The sequence below is a fragment of the Tamandua tetradactyla genome, chromosome 13 (genome assembly GCF_023851605.1).
Source record: "Tamandua tetradactyla isolate mTamTet1 chromosome 13, mTamTet1.pri, whole genome shotgun sequence".
Taxonomy (NCBI): domain Eukaryota; kingdom Metazoa; phylum Chordata; class Mammalia; order Pilosa; family Myrmecophagidae; genus Tamandua; species Tamandua tetradactyla.
The window spans coordinates 15,110,316-15,129,855 of NC_135339.1; positions in this window are offsets into that span (position 1 = coordinate 15,110,316).

Consider the following 19,540-nt stretch of genomic DNA (forward strand, 5'->3'; position numbering starts at 1 on the left):
GCTACAAAAAAGGAATGATGTTGTGAGGCATGCAACAAATTGAATGAAACTTGGAGACAATATGTTGTACAAAATAAGCCAGAAACAAAAGAAAAATTATGCTATGGTCTCCTTCAGAAAATTGGAGCCTAGACTGCAAACTCTTATAGCAGCCACACTTAGTTTGAAGTTGTAAGTGCATGTCTAGATGCTGAGACACTGAGCTACGTGTGTATAAATGGCATTTCCCTGGAATTTTGAGTACTTCTGTAACCCCTAAGATTCAGAGCTGGAGTTTTGCGTCTCAGAAAGTTGGCTTTGTTAGCAGTTCAAGTAACCAAGAAAGAGATCAGGCTTCAACTAGAGATAAAAGCTAAGCTGATTTGGTTGGGATAAAGGTAAATCAGAACAGGGAAAAAGATGATAGTGTGTGTGCTCTAGAGATTCACCTGCTACATGAGACCAAAGACAGAGAGGCTTATTGTGTCCAGAACCTAAGTTTTCTCTAACACACAGTCTAAATCAACCTGTCTGGATGGATCATTTCTACAACCCAAACACATGGAGGCCAGAACGGGAACAGGCCTTATAATTCTGTATAACTGAATGTGATACCCAGAGACATCCCAGATTATGGTAGACTGATAATTAAAAAGTACTAGTAGAGTCCCTCGAGGGACTGGAGAAAATATATGAAAATATTAGATGTTCCCAACTGGGAAACCTCTGGTGCTCTCTCAAACATTAGGCACACCCAAGGAAATAGGCCTAGCTCTCGATTTTGAGGCTTGCCCTTATAATACTAATTTCTGTAGCAAAGAACCTAAGACTACCTATAATGATGCCCAAGAATCGCTTCCAGGAAACCTCTTTGGTTGCCCAGATGTGGCCACTCTCTCTAAGCCCAACTCTATAAGAAAAATTATTAACCTCCACCATACATTGGGACATGACATTCAGGAGTAAAAGTCTCCCTGACAACAGGGGACATGACCCCCAGGGTTGAGCCTGGCCCTAGCACGACAATGCCTTCCAGACTAAAAGGGGGGAAAGAAATGTAACAAATGTAACAAAATAAGGATCAGTGGCTAAGAGAGTTCAGAGGGAGTCGAGAGTTCATCCTGGAGGCTACTCTTATGCAAGCTTCAGCTAGATATTGCTAATAGCCATGGTTTACCATACACCAACTAACATCATTACTGCTAACCCTAAAGAATACTTAGGGCTCTAACTGAGATGCTACAAAAGTTTCATGTACAAAGTTTACTTTCCTGAAACCTACCATCTCCAGAGGGTTTCTAGGCCAGATAAGTCCTGAACCCCAGAGGGCCAGCCTCTCCAAGAACATCAACTAACTCCATCCCCCTATTCTATACTGTTGACACCCCTTTTCAACATGAAAAAGTTAGAATGGGAATAGCCCAAAGACCCCTATATGCTGGGAGTAGGATCACAGCAGAAGGAGGAATTGCAACAGAGAAGATAGGATTTAACAAATGAGTATGACTGCTGAATCACTATAGTGATATTTCTTTTAGCTTCCAGTGTTTTGGAGCAGCTAGAAGGAAAAACCTGAAAATGTGGAATGGTAGCTCATACCCAACTTTGAAATCTGTTCTGTAACTACTTGTTAAAATGTACTTTGAAATGTATTGCTTATTGTTTTTGATACATATGTTATATTTCACAATAAAAAATGTTTTTAAAAAATCAGTGCAAACCAGAGATGATCTCTTAAGAAAGTTCCTCTGCACTGGCTTCAGAATAGATCCAGAATTCCTCCCTTCTCTTTGTGTCTGCCCACCCACCCTCCCCCTGCTTGTCAATGGCCCCCACTCCCTGCTCTCACCACTGCCCGGTAGGAGCCCTTTCTCCACGGGTGGTCCTGTTGGCAGCAGAGCCCGGATGATGCAAGGATCTCGGCCAACAGTCTGAAACTGTGCGTGTCACAAATACCTCCATCCAGCCCGGAACCTTTATTCCTTGACTCCAGGCACAGGCGTTGCCCTTCGTTCCTTTTCCTAGCATCCTCGGTGGGCCTCCCAGGGCCCTTCTGGTCCCACCACAACGCCACAGCTGCAGAGATCCCTCTCCCCAGCCCGAAACGCTGTGTGTGTACTCCTTGAAGTTTCTGAATGCGCATTCAAGTGGGCAGTAGCCAAGAGAGGCACAGGTGTGCCTGTATCACTTTTGATTTTTCCCTCCTCCGAGGGACCAAGCTGCCAAATTGTAAGGCACAAAACAGGCTACGTGGTCCCTCTCTCCGGCCGCGGCGGCTCCCAGGGCCCCCAGCCCGCTCTCCCCCGCCGACCTACAGACTCGGGAAGCCACCGCCGAACCCAGCGGGGGGCTCTGTTCCTGCCATTCTTATTTTTAGGCCCTCTGCTGTTCCCAAGGAGAAAATAAGAGCAAAGAGAATTCAAGCCGCTGCTACTGATCTCCAGTCAGTTTTGAACGTTGCTACAGCAACCAAGGGGGCTTGACATCACTGCCTTTCCTTCCCCCCCCCCCCCCCCCCCCCCCCCCCCCGCCCCGGCGAGCTCCGTCGCCCGGGTGGCCCCGTGGTCCCTCCCACCCCAGGGCGCTGCGCGAGGCGTCGGAGAACAGCGTCTCCCGGGGGTGAGCCGGGCAGTCAGCCTTGTCCGAGCGGCCCTTAACTCACAGACCAGACCCCTGCTTAGTCCTAAAATGACTGATTGCACTGGTCACTGTTCCACACTGTTGAAAATGCGTGGAGAAGGAAAGGAAAGCCACTTACAGCTGGACTCTTCCTTTCCGGCTCTCAGGTGTTGGGAGACTCCTCAGCAGTCCTTGCAGTGAAACGAGGGGAATCTGATTTGGGGCGCCAGGCTCCCGTCCCCTCCGGGGTCCTGGTGTACCCCTGGCCGGCCCATCCCACCAGTGACCTGGCTTCCTGCTCAGTCCAATGCTGTCATTTCTTTTCCTGGTTAAGGGTCCCAGAAAGAATCAGATTAAACCCGTGCGTGTTGAGCTATGCATGACAAAATGTCATTCACCAGCTTGGCAGAATGAAGGCTTAAACTCAGAGCAGTCAGCTCTAGGGTACTGAAGCTGCAAAACTGGGAACCCAGCCCCACAAGCAGCTTAGAGTCTAATAACCATATGAATAATGAGATCAGCGCAAATAAGACGCCAGAGGCGGTGGGTACAGACAGGACTCCCTCACAGGCACGGTCAAAGCACATTTGGCTGTGAGCATGTGACAGGTAAACAGAAAAACCTTTGGCTGCTGCTAGAAAGTCTGGCTGATGGTGGAACAAACGGAATAACTTTATGGGAAATGATTTCTAGGTGAGAGCTAGCAAGTTCGGAGCTGTTCCATTTCCACCAGAAGCAGAGCAGTCCATAAAACCCTTCACAGGCAAGCAGCCCTGGGAGAAGATGGTGGCCGCTGCAGCCATTCATTGCTGAGCCAGTTCAGGTGGGGGAGAGGGCAGACTCTGGCCATGGCCTGGATCCCTGCAGCTAAAAAATAGCCCCAGAAGCTGGGACTGCAGAAATGTAGTTCACGACAAACACAGCAGTGGGCTCCAGGGGCAGCCCTGGGCTGGTCCACGGTTAAAATCTAACTAGCCCTCACTTCTCTCCTCACCTCAGACCCCCTCGTCTCAGAGGAAATCCTTCTCTATGTATGTTCCAACCAAAACATGCTCTTTGCCTGAGCCTAATCCACTCTCCCCTTTGAGGCAAAGATCTTTGGAAATAATGCCATAAAGATTTGATAAATATTTCTGCTTTCAGTTCTATCTTACCCTTGGAGATTAGAGCCCAAGCATCTGTTTGGATGTGGGAAAGAGGGAAAGAAACTGAGTTACCACATCAAAGCATTCTATGCCTCAGACTCTCACGGGCGTCAGGAGGACCGTGTCCTCCTCCATGTTCTGCCACTAATCATTCTAGTGGCCTGAGTGACCCTTTCCTTCACTGATTCCCAGGTTTTCGAGCACATACCCCCCAGGGCCAGAGTCCTGACAAAGTTCTTTCCTGAATCTGTATATGTCATTTTGTAGATTATGCAAACTTAATGTGGAGTTAACAATAAAAGTAAATGTTTATGAAATAGTGATTCCAAATACGGACACGTGGCTCACTGCCTTTCCTGAGGGACACGTTATTATTGTCCTCACTTTAGAAGCAGGGAAGTTGAGCTGACACAGAGAAGTCAAGTAACTTGCTCAAGGTCACACAGCTTGGAATTGATGGAGTTATGATTCGAAGTCAAGAAGTCTGGGTACAGGGCCAGTTGCCCTTCACCACCAGCCATTGACCCCTGACCTGATCAAGGTCCCAGTTCAGATGAGATAATAGCATGTAAGTCAGTCAGTGCCTGCCTTCCTTGTGCCACCCAGCTGCCCATGGCTCCCTCAGTCCAGTGAGAGTCAGCTGCCTATAGAGATGGCCTCACCTGGGAGGAGAAGGGAGGGGCGAGGACGGTCCCAGCTAAGTCACACAGGTGCAGGCATGCTGGTTAAACATTTTAAATACTTCTGAGCTAGTTGGCAAAAAGCTGCCACCCCAAGCCACCCTCCCCTTAGCCTGGCTGCCCAGCCTCCTCCCTGAAAATTCTCCCTCTCCATCCCTGCAATTGATCCAGCAATTAAAAAAGGTAATCCCTGGCCTATCAAAGGCCTCCAGGAGGGACCTCTTGTTCCGGTGGGTAAGGTCAAAGTGGTTGTTCCAATTTATTGTATCAGCCCTGCATCTGGGCCTGCTGCTCTGTCCCAAGACAGGTAGAGGGAGTGACAGAGGAGACTGGCGCCCTCAGTGGCCCAGCCCAGCCAAGCTCCCTTCCCTGTCCTGGCCCATATGTGGCCAGCTTTGGTCTCCAGTCCTTGGCTTTCCCAGCCCAGGCTGGTTGTACTCTTGCATGTGGCTCTCACCAGCCTTTCCCACACAGCTGGACCCTATATCCTGCTACCAAGCATGGATGCTGATGGGTACCCCAGTCTCTAACCAGCATACCCACCCCCCTCCCTCTCGCATCAGCTCTTCAGAGTTACCCTGGGTGCAAGTGGCTTGGATAGCAGATCCCTCTCTGGAAGGGGTTGGTACCCTCCAGTTGCAGATATCCACTGTCCCACTCCACACTCCTTGCTAGAAGCTCATTATTCCCATTTAAATCTGATTCAGCATTTACTGGGAACCTACTGCACATCAGGCATTGGTGTTGCATGACCTACTTTTTAAAATTATCCCATTCACAGCTAACTGTAGAAACAGCCGCTAAGATATAATAGTTACATGTCAGATGCTGTCCTGAGAGCTTTATATTTACCTTACTCCTCATAATAAACCCATGAGATAAAGACTGCTAGCATTCCCATTTTACAGAAGGGGACTCTGAGGCACAGAGGTGTGAAGACACTTGCTCAAGTCACACAGCAAGTCAGAGAAGGGTCCAGATTCAGTTCCATCATTGTGCCATATGCTATAGTGCAAAGGAACAAGTACCCAGATGGAAAAGACCGGGATGGCTCCCCAACCCTCTAGACATATCAATTCAAGTTCAAATACCTGAATTTAGGAAAATGTTTATGATTAATTGGTTTATCCCAAGATTTCCTACATTTTAGGGGCAGCCTCAGAAGAAATGGAACTGAGCAGTTGCTGGGGTGGGGGAGAGGGTGGTGTTCCTTCCACCCCACTCTAGAGACAGCTCCAGGCTACAGGGAACAGCAGGGGGGGGGATGGCAAGCAGAGCATTCTAGCTGACCCAGGAGCCCTGGCCACCGGCTACCCCCCTGCCAGGAAGCCCAGGGTCATGCCAGAGCGTTCCTTTTCTCCAGCAAATCCGCGCATAGGGGACAGTTTTCCAGGTGAAGACAAGGACACTCTTTCTCAGTTCCCAAAAATGAAAGGGCTGGAGACTTGCAGTTTGGGAAGGAGAAGACGGCAAGCAGACCTGATGTTTTCTGGCCATAACCAACTCTTTGATAATCAGCCGAACAGCGCCATCTGCTGGAGAAATAGAGTCCCCTCTCCGCCGCAGCACCAGCCACCCCTGCTTCCTGGGGCCACCTCTCCAGGGTTCCCCGCCCATCTCCTCCCTCCACCCTGACGCTGGCCGAGGAGGAGAGGAGAGAATTGCCTTCTGCAGAAAGCCTGTGCTGTGGGAACGGGTGTCGGCATCCGGATCTTCCGTGAGATCAGTCAGCGGCAGGATTGTCCCTTTACCTATCTGAGCTGCTGTTACTTTCTCATTTCAGGGCTCTAAGCCCCGCCACCCCAGCGGTCCTGACTGTCGTCCTTTAGTAAGGCACGCTAAGCACGTAAACTCTTTGAGCATCGCTCTCCTCATCTGTTAGGCTGACGCAGGCTATTGTGCACAAGGGAATGCATCTGTTGTAGGTCCTTAGCGAGACAAAGAAGCGGGCTGATGATTATCGAACACCTGCCTAAGTAAGCATATGCTGTACCCACGTCACTGCAGACTGTGACAATTGGGAAACCTATGTCTGTAGATAATCTCAAGTCCTCCAATATTATGGGAGCATGCAACTTCTTCTATAAAAGGTGTACAGAACAGAGCCCTTGTGAGATGAGGGTTCTGGACAGGTCCATAAACTTCCCACCTATGAGATTCACAAAACCCCCCAAAACATAATAAATTCCCACCCAGCATTGGCTCTCAGAGCCTTAACAGGGCTATGAATATTAACCCTGAAATGCCAAGGTCTACTTTATTTCATTTAATGAGCTTTGTTTTACTCCCTGCCTTTTTTCTCTTGCTGGTTGTTCCCTATAAGCCTTTTCTTTCCCACCTTAGTAAAATAAGGTCAACTGTTGCTCAGTGAGATCAGCAAGAGGTGAGGGCTTACCTGGGCAGGGCCCGGTGGGCAGAGGAGCCAGCTCCCACCTTCAGCGGGCGGGACAGGGCAGGGACTGATGCGTCCATTTTCCACCACAGCGCCTGGTTCCGTGGGGGCCCCCAGCTGAATGAATCAAGTCATCCACACTGCACAGTCTACCAGGATGTGCCCGAGCCCCTGGGGAAGCCCTGCCTGAATCTCTGCTTCTCCCCATCTTCATGGAAAGGTGCCAAGTCCTCCCCGTGGAGAAGACAACTTATCAGCCGCAGTGCCCAGCTCAGGGGTGACAGGAGGGCAGGGTCATTTTCCGTGGGCCTCTAAGGAGAGGCTGCAGTTAATGACAGCTGTGCAATTCTTAGAACAGAAACATTTGTTTCTCAAACTGCTCTTGGGTAGCTGAGGTGAGTTCCCTCTAACAGCTGAGAAGTATTCATCCAGCCGCCTAATGGTGACTTCCCTGGAGCCGAGACCAGGTCCGGTGGAGCTGGGGAGGGAGGCTGACAAATCGGGCCACAGCTGAGTGGGCGCTGTGACGTCCCCCTACAGGCAAGGTGGCCATTTTTCTGACCCAAAACGTAATTTTTTTGAAGTTGGTTCTGATTTGTGAATTTATGCATCTGGAAACAATTACAAAGATTTTAATATAATCATATTTAATTACACATTCGATAGATATTCTATGAAAAATAGTATCATTTCATGAAAGAAAAAAATACCAAAATAATTCAAAAGCTTGCATCATTGAAATAAAGTGTGTCAGGTCTCAGCGCGAGCCTGAGCTGGGCTCCTGACAGAGGAGAGTGGTGAGCAGAGAGCCGAGACTTCCTGGGAAATGATCCCTGCTCGGTACGTGTTTGACCCAGGAACCCATGATGACACAGACCTTGTGCCATCAGCCTGAGGCCAGTCCCAGAGACTTGCATCTGATTCCTAAAGAGAACAAAAATCGAGTCAGACAGCAGCCTTCCCCTAACAGCTCTGAAGACCCGGGCTTGGGAGCACCTACTTTGGTCCTGAGTCAGGTTAGATTCAAAGGATCAAGGGATGTGCTCTCTGTGCACCGCCTCTCCCTTCTCACAGGTGCCTCGGAGCACCCCCAGCTGAAACAAAGACTCTAAGAGAATGACGACGTGACCCAAGGGATAACTGCAGTCCTCGAGTGTGGGTGTTTTTAGGTGGGGATGGAGCCCGAAGCACACACCCTATCCCTGACCAAACTGGGATGTCCTTAGGAGCCAGGGCAGTGGCTGGCCCAGCCCCAGTGTTAAAATATATAACGCAGGCAGCCATAAAAGGAAGCATCCACTGTGTTTTGCCAGGAGACACCACCATGCTGGCAGGAGTCTACAGAACCAGGAGGTGCTGGTTTGCGGTGGAAACAGGAGGGAGCAGAGAAGCAGGTGGCCCCGGCAGAGGCAGCAGCCACAGGGCAGGAAAGACCAGTCACAGACCCCTTTGTGAGCTCGCGTGGGAAACAGCCTGGAACTCCCAGAAGTGCCTGGAAGGAGAGAGACCCAGACAGGGAGCCCAGGCCTTGTGTGAGCAGAGACGGCAGGGAGCCCTGCAGTGCAGTTGATTCCTGTTAGCATCCATTCACCCCCCTCCCCCGCTGGGGAGAACCGAGCACCACAGGTTGTACAAGACCTGAAATCTGCCAAGACATGGCAGCAAACGCCGCTCTGGTTTGGGAAAACCTCTGCCAACGCTATGATGGATCTGATGGGGGAAATGTCAGCAGGTATACCATGGATGACACTCATGAAAAAAGAGTATGCAGTTTTGAATTCCAGGAAAATTAAAACTTGGTATTCAAAGGGCCTACCTGACCCGCAATACACAATGTTTTCATTCAATTGAAAGGCTTGGGTGACTAAAGAGACTAAAAGAGAAGCAGGAAACAGGAGCACTGACTGATGCCACAGCTACCTGACAAGAAGTCAGTAGATATTTGCCTAAAACTGGTAAATTGTGAAATATCAGTCCAACCTTGGAATTCAGAAAAGTAAAAATAAATACAAGAAGGAATAGCTAGAGAATTGGGAGTGGCTGTGTCTAGGAAGGGAACGCAGGGGCCACTGGGTCTTGCCTCCAGCTCTCTGACTGGTCTGGGACCTGTAAACTCCCTGCCATGGTCTCAGTTTCCCCCCTTGTATCATGACACTGCTGGCGAAGTGCCCTCTACTGGCTTTCCAGCCTGTGGTTCTGGGGTTCCGGCCACGTGCCTTTATGTGAATGGAGGCACCGTGGGTACTGAGTGTGTGAATAAGTACATGTTTACTGATCATGATAACATGAGTACACACAGAACCAGGCCAGCCCAGCCGCAGTACGTGTTAAGGAACGGTGTTCTAAGTTCTGCAGACATGTCCACCACAGCCTCTGCCCTTCTCTAACTCTGCCGAGGAAATTCTGCCTCCCTCCAAAGCATGTACTCCTCAGCTCCATGTGCACTGAATATCTTTACTGTGGTTGAGAATGAAAGAACATAAGGCAATGAATAGGGTGGTAGTTAGGTTCAGGTGTCAACTGGGTCAGGTCATGGTGCCTAGTTCTGCTGCTGAGGACTTGAATCATTAGCATGTGAAATTCATCTGTGGCTGATGACATCTGCTGCCAGTTAAAAGGAGGGCCTTCTGCAATGAGTGACATTTAATTTAATTAGTTGCAAGCTTAAAAGAGAGATGTCAGAAGAGCACTCCATGCAGCACAGCCCAAGCAGCTCGGTATACCTCATCTCAGCACTCATAGCTCAACCCAGATGTTTGGAAGTGCAGAAAGAAGCAGCCCTGGGGAAAGCTGGTGGAACCCAGAAGCCAGGAGAAAAGGCCAGCAAGACAGCTCCCTGTGCCTTCCCATGTAATGGAGAACCTCAGAAAGTTAGCTGCCTTTGCTCTGAAGAACTTTGTTTTTAGCTAAATAAATCCCCATTTATTAAAAGCCAATCCATCTGTGGTGTGTTGCATTCTGGCAGCTTTTGAAACACTAAAACAAATAGATTCAGAACAGCTAGAAATCTACATATATCCTCCACCCGGAAAGAATAAGAATTTTTTGCCCAGACTTAATCATGCAAGCAAAACTCTTATGAAAACAAGAAAGGTGTCCTCTGTAGAAAATAACTTGGGTTTCCATAAAGAAATCTTCCAGGGCCACGCGTCCTGCCTTTATGTGTACCCAGCAAGCTGTAATGACCATGTGGCTGAAATGACCCTTTCTATTATTACTCCTAAAGCGAGTTGAGTTGTAAAATGCTGGTCTTCCTGGAGACACCAGTTATCATCAAGACTGAAGCTCTGAGGAGGGAAGAGAAATATTTGTTCAGCACCTACTGTATGTCATGAACTTTTTAATGTATTTTTTTCATTTAATCCTAACTATGACCTTGTGAAGTAGAAATTATTATTCTGATTTACAAATGAGGACACAGGGCCCCGAAAAGGCTAATGTGTCTTCTCCTAGGTCATGTGGCTAGCACAGGTCAAAGCTGGGATTCAAATCCAAGGCCCAATCATGACAAAACACAGTTCTCTTTAACTCACTTACTGGCTTGTGAAAGACGCGCCTCGCACAATTCCGGGTTGGCTTCCCCCTTCGAGGAGGGACAGGCAGCTTGGAGTCAGCCCAGGGTGGGGCACGTGCCCTGTGGTGTCTTCTCGTGATCAGCTTGGGGTAAAGACTCGGCTACGTTTTCCAGGCTGGGAAGTCAACAGAAGGTCAGAGTAGATTGTTGGCCAAATGGGGAGTATGTTGAGAGGGGAACACAGGACGGGAATTCACGCAACTGTATTCGTTTTACAAACTGAGAACTCGATTATATTAACTCTGCTCCCTATGAAATGGCTCTTTCCCTTTTTCTCATTTTCATGTATGTTAAGTGCATTTAAATGAAGTGATTATTTACCAATTTCTGTGGGCTTTTTGGCATTTGTTTTGGGGTTTGTTTTTTTAATTTTGTTTTTGTTTGTGACAATGTTGAATCATCAAAATACTATAAAGCAATTTTTCTGGCTCACTAATTGATACACTCCTGCCTAATTGCCTGCTGTTTCATTCCTTCTTTGTTAAAATGACACAAGGTTTTCTGTTCTGTTGCTTCCAAAAAACAAACGGTGCTGCTTGATTACTTCTCCATCTGTGCCTCCACCAGGGTGACAACACAAGTCACAAACACCTCAGCTCCTCAGTCTGGGCCAGGGCTGGGGGGAGGAAAAGGACTGGGAGCAGGGGAGGCAGGCAAAGCAACACAGTGGCCTGCCAACAAAATACCGGAGCTCCCTGCATTCTGGAGCTATTTCCCCAATGCCCCTGTCTGACATGAGCTCATAGATCCACTGATATCTCTTGGGTACCTTTTCTTTAAATCGCCAAAGGTACCCCAGAGGATGTCAGTGGATTTATGAGCTCATGTTTGAAGCTAGTGGGCCCTAGCAGCCCCTGCCTTTGGCTGTAGAAATGCCATATGCAGCCCTACTTGTCCAACCAGAACCTACAGCCTTAAACCCAACTGGCCTCACCCATGCCAGAGAATGCCAAAGAAATGGGCTCCACCAGCACCTGGAACAGGTGAGGACCTGCTCAGCTGGTAGGACTTTCCCAGCATCCTATGTTCCCGGACTCTAGCTTTGACGCTGCCTGGGTTCCCTGTGCTCCCGTGGATCCTAGAATGGATCATTTTCTTCCAGCCCATCATTGGCTCTTTCTATAGAATGTGATCTTCTTCTTGGTCTCAGTCTGGAGCTGCCAATCCAGCCAATCCTGTCTGGCCCCACCCTAGGCTTGTTCATGAGGTCCTGTCTCTACCAGGATGGGAAATCAAACCCCAGGAGCACTTGACAAGATTAGAACTTCAGAGCAGAGAAAACCAAACCAGGTCAAACATTATCTGTCTGACTCTTTGCCCCTCTAGCTTCCTCTCTCCACTGCTGGGGCCAAAGGACCCTGCCTCTGAGCTCGAGAACTTCTACTCTGAAATTGTGTGTCCCTCAGGGGTCAAGAGATGGAGGATTTCTTTAACAGTGTGGCTGGATAATAACCAATCCCAAACATCCATCCAGTGGTGAGGACACTGGGCGCATGTTTAATTTCTACGGTCTAGGCCCCTCCAATCTGCCCTCTTCCTCCACGTCCTGATGTATGTCAAAGCTGACCGGGTTCACCTGCACTGTGACTGTCAGAGCCATAAACAGCACAATCACCTTGAGGCTGTAGGGCAGGTCCATCTTTGTCTGCTGCCCACCGCTCTTCTGTGTCTCAGGTATCTGGGAGTCCAGGAAGGAGACAACAGCAAAGGAAGCAGAACCAGCCTCAAGAGCAGCTGTTGCACTTTCGATGTCGGAGCAACTTCTGGTCAAAAAAGATGCTGCCTCTTCCCCGCAGCTGCCATAGGAGGTGGGGCTGCTTTACCAGAAACTGTGTCTCTCCTGTTGTGTGCCATTCCCAACCCCCTCCCTATCAGGAATGGTAATTGGGCTGATGGATACATTTTTCTGAGCCCATCTCCACCCTTTCCACAAGCTCTTAGCATGATCAAAGCTTGGCTGGGAACCAATATTTTGATCCTGGTCTCCTGTGTCATAGAAGAGAAAATGTCTGAGGCCCAACGAGAGCAAAGTAGAACCCAAGACCAAAATGTGAGCCAGTCCAGAGCTGGGACCACAGCCCAGGCACTGGAATTCTAACCTGGAGCTATTCTAATTATAGACGTAAATACTTCTGCCCCAGGGTAGAAATGGAGGACTTTACCTGTTAGTCCTGGCTTTGCAGCAGCACCTGCAAGAAGAGGTTTGGGTTGACCAGAGGGCCCATGAGTTGCACCATGATATTCCTGTTACAAAGTAGCCATTCCACAAATGTAGAATCAAATAATTCATGGACTAACTAATGTTTCTTATACTATATGCACACACACACACACACACACACACACACACACACACACACACATACATACATACATATACTCAAATACATTTAGCTCAACAAACTTTTGATGCCCAAGCAGAGCAAGTATTGGCTTCCTGATCAGATCCTGTGTTTTAGTTTGCAATGTCAGAACGCAATATATCAGAAACAGAACAGCTTTTTAAAAAAGTATTTATTAAGTTGCAAGTTTACAGTTCTAAGGCCATGAAACTGTCCAAATTAAGGCACCAACAAGAGGTTACCTTCACTCAAAAAGACTAATGCCATCCAGAACACCTCTGTCAAGTGGGAAGGCATGTAGCTGGCCTCTGCTGGGGTCTTTGGGTCCCAGACACCTCTCTCAGCTGGTAAGGGACAAGGTGAAGGCTGCTAGTTTTCTCTTTTCATTTCATATGGCTTCCCCAAGGCATCTTCCTTCAGCATCTCCAAAGGTCTCTGGCTGTGTGGGCTGTGTTGATTCTAAGGCTTTATCCAAAATGGTTCCCCCTTAAAGGGCTCCAGTAAGCAACCCCAACTTGAATGGGTGGAGACACATCTCAATGGAAACCATCTAATCAAAAGTTATCACCCACAATTGGATGGGTCACATCTCCATAGAAAAAATAAAAAAGATCCCACCCAGAAATACTGAATGAGGATTAAAGGACATGGCTTTTCTGGGGTGCATAATAGCTTCAAACTGACACACCCTGCATGGAAGGCTGAAAATGGGCAAATTAGAGCATTTCCAAAGAAAAGCAACCAGTTGACTCAAAATAATAATGCAAGGAATTTTGCTTTAAGGGATCAAGATAAGCTTAGTTTACAGAAGGAAAAACTAACACATTATATCTGAAATCTGATTGCTGAAAAACAATGTGAAAAAGAGAAAAAAAAAGTCCTTGGTCATTTCAGAGGCCAGAATTAGATTCAATGAAGAGAAATGAAAGAACTGCTGAATCACTTTAAAAATTGAAAATTGCCTTGCGATATAGTGAATTTGTCATCATTTTAGATATCCAAGAAGAGATGAGAGGCCCACAAGGACCTCTTGTGTTACAGGTTCTCTAGAGGAAATTCAGGCAGCAGAGAGGAGTTTGGATTGGATCATGGTTACTCTGCAAATGTGATTAATTCTAAATTCCATACTCTGAAATTAAGAATGGAGATTGAGGGCAAGAGGAAAAAGAGGGAGGTAAGAAGAGAGAACAGCAGGCGCTGTAAGATAGGGTCAGAGACGGTAACTTCACCAGTCTGCGTACATTTAACAATAGAATGATGACCTCTTAAGGTCCTTCCTACATTAGTCAAGAGTCTTTGGTTGTATGTCTATAAACTTGACACCCACTCTAGTATAGCATATAAAATACAGAAGGTGTTTATTCTAAGAATATTATAAGGTGTCTCATGAAGAGTGAAAAATTGGTAGGACTTTCCTTCCTCTCTTGTATTTCCACCTCTCCCTGCACATTTGCCTGTTCTTTCTGCAGACCAGATTTCTTGGATTCTCCAGAGTTGGGGATAAGTTTGGACTCTATTCTGACATCTTCTCAAATTTGTTTGAGGTTAAGAATTATCTGGAGTGTTGGTTGAAGAAATGGATGGCTGTATCAGATGTCTTGGGAGACAGACCTGACATTCCGGTGATTCCTAGTTTCAGGAAAGTTTGATAAATTTCACAGAGGCAATTGTGAGTCCTCAAAGGTTCTAAAGAGAGTGATGACATAAACATAGTAAAGCCTCTGGAAGATGAACTAGGCAGCTCTGTGGAAGCCAGACTGTCAGCATCTAGTCATGAAGGATCTGTTACAATAGCTCAGTTGGGGAGTACCCGGGGTGGGTCTATATGAACTGAGTAGAAGGACAGGAGTACAGGCCCCGGCCACCATGTCTTCCCTTCATGAGCCCACCTCCCTGGCCACAGTTGAGGGGAGCAGCATGGACACATGAGAGAAATGAGGATAATTGGGTCCTCCCTCCCAGGGATTAAGAGCTATTGTCTGAATGACCCTCCACCTCACCTCCCCCATCCAATCCTGCCCTCAATGCTCAGATCAAAGCCCCCGATACAGTGAGGTCCCAAGCCAGAGGGCATCTCACCCTCCTGGAAGGCTCATGTCACCTGTCCTCAGCCTCTCTCCTGACCCTAATTATTCCTCCCATCCTGCCTCACAGTTTTTCTAATACAAGTCTACTTCACCACAAGACTTTAAGCTCTCTTAAGAGTTCAGACTCCACCTCATTCACCTTTGATTCATTCCAGTACATCTTGGATATTTACCACAACACATCAGCCTAGCATCACAAAGTATTTCTCTATCTATGACTCCACTCATTCTATGAAAACTTTGATTTCCTCTAAAGTTTCTTCCAACCAACTCTGGAAACAGCCAGGATGTTTCCTACATGAGCTTTGAGAATGAGCCCTCTTAGCTACTGTAAGATATCTACAATTTACCTCTTATCCCCCAATAGCTGCCATGGTGTTATCTCCTGCTATTACCCAATCAAAATGTGGGCACCATGCCCCAGTGGACACCAAGACCCAGCTGCTGCTCATTATGCACCAGTACCAAGAGTATTGAAGGTCAATGTTGCTGTCATCCCCAATCCCAAATCTATTGGTGCCTAGACTTTGCTGTGAGCTGCAGAGACACGCTTAACGTTCATTAATTCAAAATTTATTATTGTTGGACTGCTCAGTGTCAGGCTCACTGCTAAAGAGACTATAAACATACAGCCCATTTATACCCACTTACTTTAAGGCTTGGACATCAGTCACAAAGGCATGGAATGCAGGGCACTCTTGCTGGGAATCCCACCTCACACTTCCTACCATGTAACCTCCTGGCCTGAAGGTAGGCACATGCCTACCTTCCCTCCCAATGAGCTCAGTTCCTGAAGGATCCCAATGCCCTCCTCTGAAGTAACTCCAGAGTAAAATCCACCTCAAGACACACCTCCAGATGGTCCTAAATCCCAGAGTGGATATCGTTTCAGCTCACTCTAACAAACGTCTTCTGACTATTGAATGAATGCCTTCCCCACACAAACTGTAAATAGGCAAGCCCATGCCCTTCCCTCTCCTTCTTGCCCATTCATAGTCATCCTCCTGCATCATAACAACTAAAAGGATTTTGTGGCTCTTAAAGGACTTTCAACAATTTTATGGGGGGGGGGCTCATGGCATCTATTAGAAGTACTTAGAGTACAATTATATTAATCCTCTTTTATATAGATAAGGCAACTGAGGCTCACGAAAGTTAAACTCTCTATACTGGAAGGACTGACATGGTGCCGAATCCAGCTTCTCTGCTTCCAGTTGCTATACTTTTTCCAACACAGCCTCTCTAGGACAAAAGAGAACTAACCTTGACTGAGCACCTACTCCAAGCCAGATATCTTGTATGTTTTATCTCATTTAATCCTTGTAATGACCCCATATGGCCGATCCCTGTTCCCTGTTCTATAAGTAAGATAACTGAGGACAGTCATGTTACTTACAAAAGTCATCCAGCAAATAAGTGATGGAGTCAGGATTCAAACTCAAGTCTATCTGAATCTAAAGCCCATACTTTTGCCCCTTGTCCACATTGTCTGCACCATATAGAAAACTCCAAATTCTGAAACTGTCTCATTAGAAAACCAACTTCAGTTTACTGCAGCTAAAGCAAACCTCATCAATAAATAGACTCTGTAATCAATTAAGCAATGAGCAGAAAATGGTGCTTTCATTCCCAGACTTCTTCCCAGCTGAGAAGAGCATGATTTGTAGTTGTTCTGGGCAATCCCTCTGTAATGTCACAAAGTCGCAGCTGAATAAACCACAAAATTAACCAAAACCAGTGCATTAGCCCAAACAGGGGCATCTTGATGCGGGACTGGATGCCCCTTCACATCAAAAAAATCACCCAACATCGCTCAAATTCCAGGAGTTTGGTGGGATTTGAAAGGACCACTTCTTAATTGTAGCCATACAACCTTTATTACAGCACAAATTGCACCCACTCCAAACTAGGATTTTAGATATTTTTTCAGAAGGCAATGACGCAGGCTTTCTTCAATCTTCCTTCCTGCATTCTTCCTTTCCCACTTGAAGTAGCAGCTTTCCCATGGGAATAGGATCCACAGAAAGGACTGGCGAATGAAGCAGACCTGAAATCAGCCTAGGGTAAAACATGTCCCATGGCTGGGACAACTAATGTTTACAATAGAGAAAAACTGGAGGGTGGGGAAGAGAAGATGTATGGGAACTCTACACTTCATGCACAATTTTTCTGTAAACCTACCACTGCTCTAATTTTAAAAAGTAGGTAAATACAATTTATAAGTGGCTTGGCTTTGAAGCAGAATGATCCAGGACCCGGTCTGGGGGCCTCAGAAACTCCCTTCCAGCCATTCAGCACTGCCTTGCCTGCCTGTCTCTGCCTCTCACTCTTCCCACCTGGGGGTAAATATCCCGCATTGTGCCCTGGACCAAGTTTGAGCAGTGAGTGGCATATGATGACACCACCACCCCCTGCTGCTTTTCCAGAGGTAGCCCAACAAATTACCCCTCCTCCTGCCGTGGTTTGCCTTCCCAGGGGTTGAGCAGGGCCGCATGCTACCACCATCTGGCAGGCCTCTCCTGCATGAGTTTTTCCCTGGGTTCCCTCCTTCTGTCTTGTTCCCTCACGCTCTCCATAATTCAGGGGTTCCTCAGGTTTCCGCCAGCAAGAGTTCTCCAATCCAGTGAAAAATAGTAAAGAGGAAAAATACACATGACAAATGGAAAATATGGCCTGATATGGCAGGAATGATTTCTAATCTAATGGTGATAACAAAAAATCCAAAGGTGTTAAATTGACCAACTTAAAATGAGACTCCCAGGTTGGATTAAAGAAAACAATATCTAACGATTTATTGTCTAAGATAGGCTCAAAACCAAAAACAGAAAAAAGCTAAAAATAAAAGAATTGGAAAGATACTCTAGGCAAATATGAAACAAAAGAAAGCTGGGGGGACAATCTTAATATCTGATAAAATGGATATCAAAACACAAAGAGAGGGCTGGCCACAGTGGTTCAGCAGGGAGAGTTCTCGCCTGCCATGCCAGAGACCCGGGTTCAATTCCCGGTGCCTGCCCATGCAAAAAAAAAAAAAAAAAAAACACACAAAGAGAAATGGAAAACAATGATTAAAGGAAATGGTAGAGCAAGAAATATAATCATCATTATATGATGTTGGGCACCTAACAATATCATTTCAAAATACACAAACCAATAACTAACAGAACTGAGGGGAAAAAATACATAAATCAAAAATTACAATTGCTAATTTGATACCCCCTCTCAGAAACTGATAAGGTAGGAGAAAAAAGCAAAAATATAGAATATCTGAATAATGTAATTAACAGTTTCAAGCAATTAAATACAGAGAACTCTGTAGCAAGTAAATGTAGAATATGTACTCTTTTTAGTTAAACATTAAATACACATCAAAAAATAAGGTCACCAAGGAAGTTTCAAAAAGTTCCAAAGACTCACTATTGCTGAGGCTGTTTTCTGCCCATAACATAAGAGCATTAGAAATTAATAACAAAACATTAGGTTTAAAATCCCATGCTTTAGAAACCAGAATTACATATTACCAACAGCTTTTGGAATAAGAAACTCAAAAGGGAAATTAATAAATAGTTAAAACTCTGTAACATACAAAACACTTCCTTTCAAAATCTGTGGAACAGTTACAGCAGAATTTTTCAGATATTCATAAATATACCACGAAAAAGAAAACTGGAAAACACATTCAGTTCAAGAAGGTGCCAAGTCTATAACAAGGGCAAATAGAAGGAATAGGAAAGAAGAAAATAATACAGGTAGTCAAAAATAAGTAAAATTGAGAGCAACAACAAAAAGACAGTCAATTCCAAAATCTCATTCTTTAAAGAAATTAACAGTGTAGAACTCCAGCAAGACAAATGGAGAAAAAAAAAGAAGAGAAAATTAAAACATACAAACTACAGAAGAAAAATCCAGACAGGCTGTTTGGATCCTAACTGAACCTTGACTGACCATGTCCAGTAGTCTGGCTGGTGGAAGTACCCCTAATAGGCTAATATCGGAGTTCAACCTCCTGGGTTGCTGCACCTTCCAAGGTCTCCAGCTTAGGGAGCAGAGTACCCTCCCAGCTGTGACTACCTCATCCTCTGGGGGAAACTTGTGGACATTTTGCTGATCTAATCCAGGGCCCTTCCCTAGGCTGAATCCATTTCTCAGATTTGTCTTTTCTTCTATTGCTGGGCCCTATCTTCTTGAAATGTTTCCACCAACCATGTGGTCCCATAGCCTAGGTAAATGATCAGAAGCAGGCTTCCTATTCTTGCTGCCTGGCCACTGGTCCCTGCTGCACTAGGGAGTATCCTCTCCAAGCGTTTCTTCTAATCCCCAGAGCAGCTGCTGGAGTCACAGGCCCCTGGAGCATGTGGGGGTTCCTGAGTGAGCAGCCAGTACCTACTATGCGGGGGGCGGGGGTCTTGTGGGGGCACTGTGCTTGCCTGCAGTAGAAAGGAGTCCAACTTTAGCCATCTAGAGAGAGATAAAGTGTCTTTAGCGTTGTCCTCCCTCCTCCCCACCCCCCACCCGCCCCATGCTGTTCCCTGTTTCTCCCTTCCAGGCCCCCAGAGGTCAGGAGGGAGCATATCATCTCAGGGAGAACATTCTGAACTCCAGGGCTCCCTTTGCATGAAGATGCTGGCAATCCCCAAGACAAAGACCAGGGAGGCCAAGGCTTTCCACCCTTGGTGTGAACTAGTCGCTCTCATTCTGGGTGCAGGGAGGAGGGCATTCCAG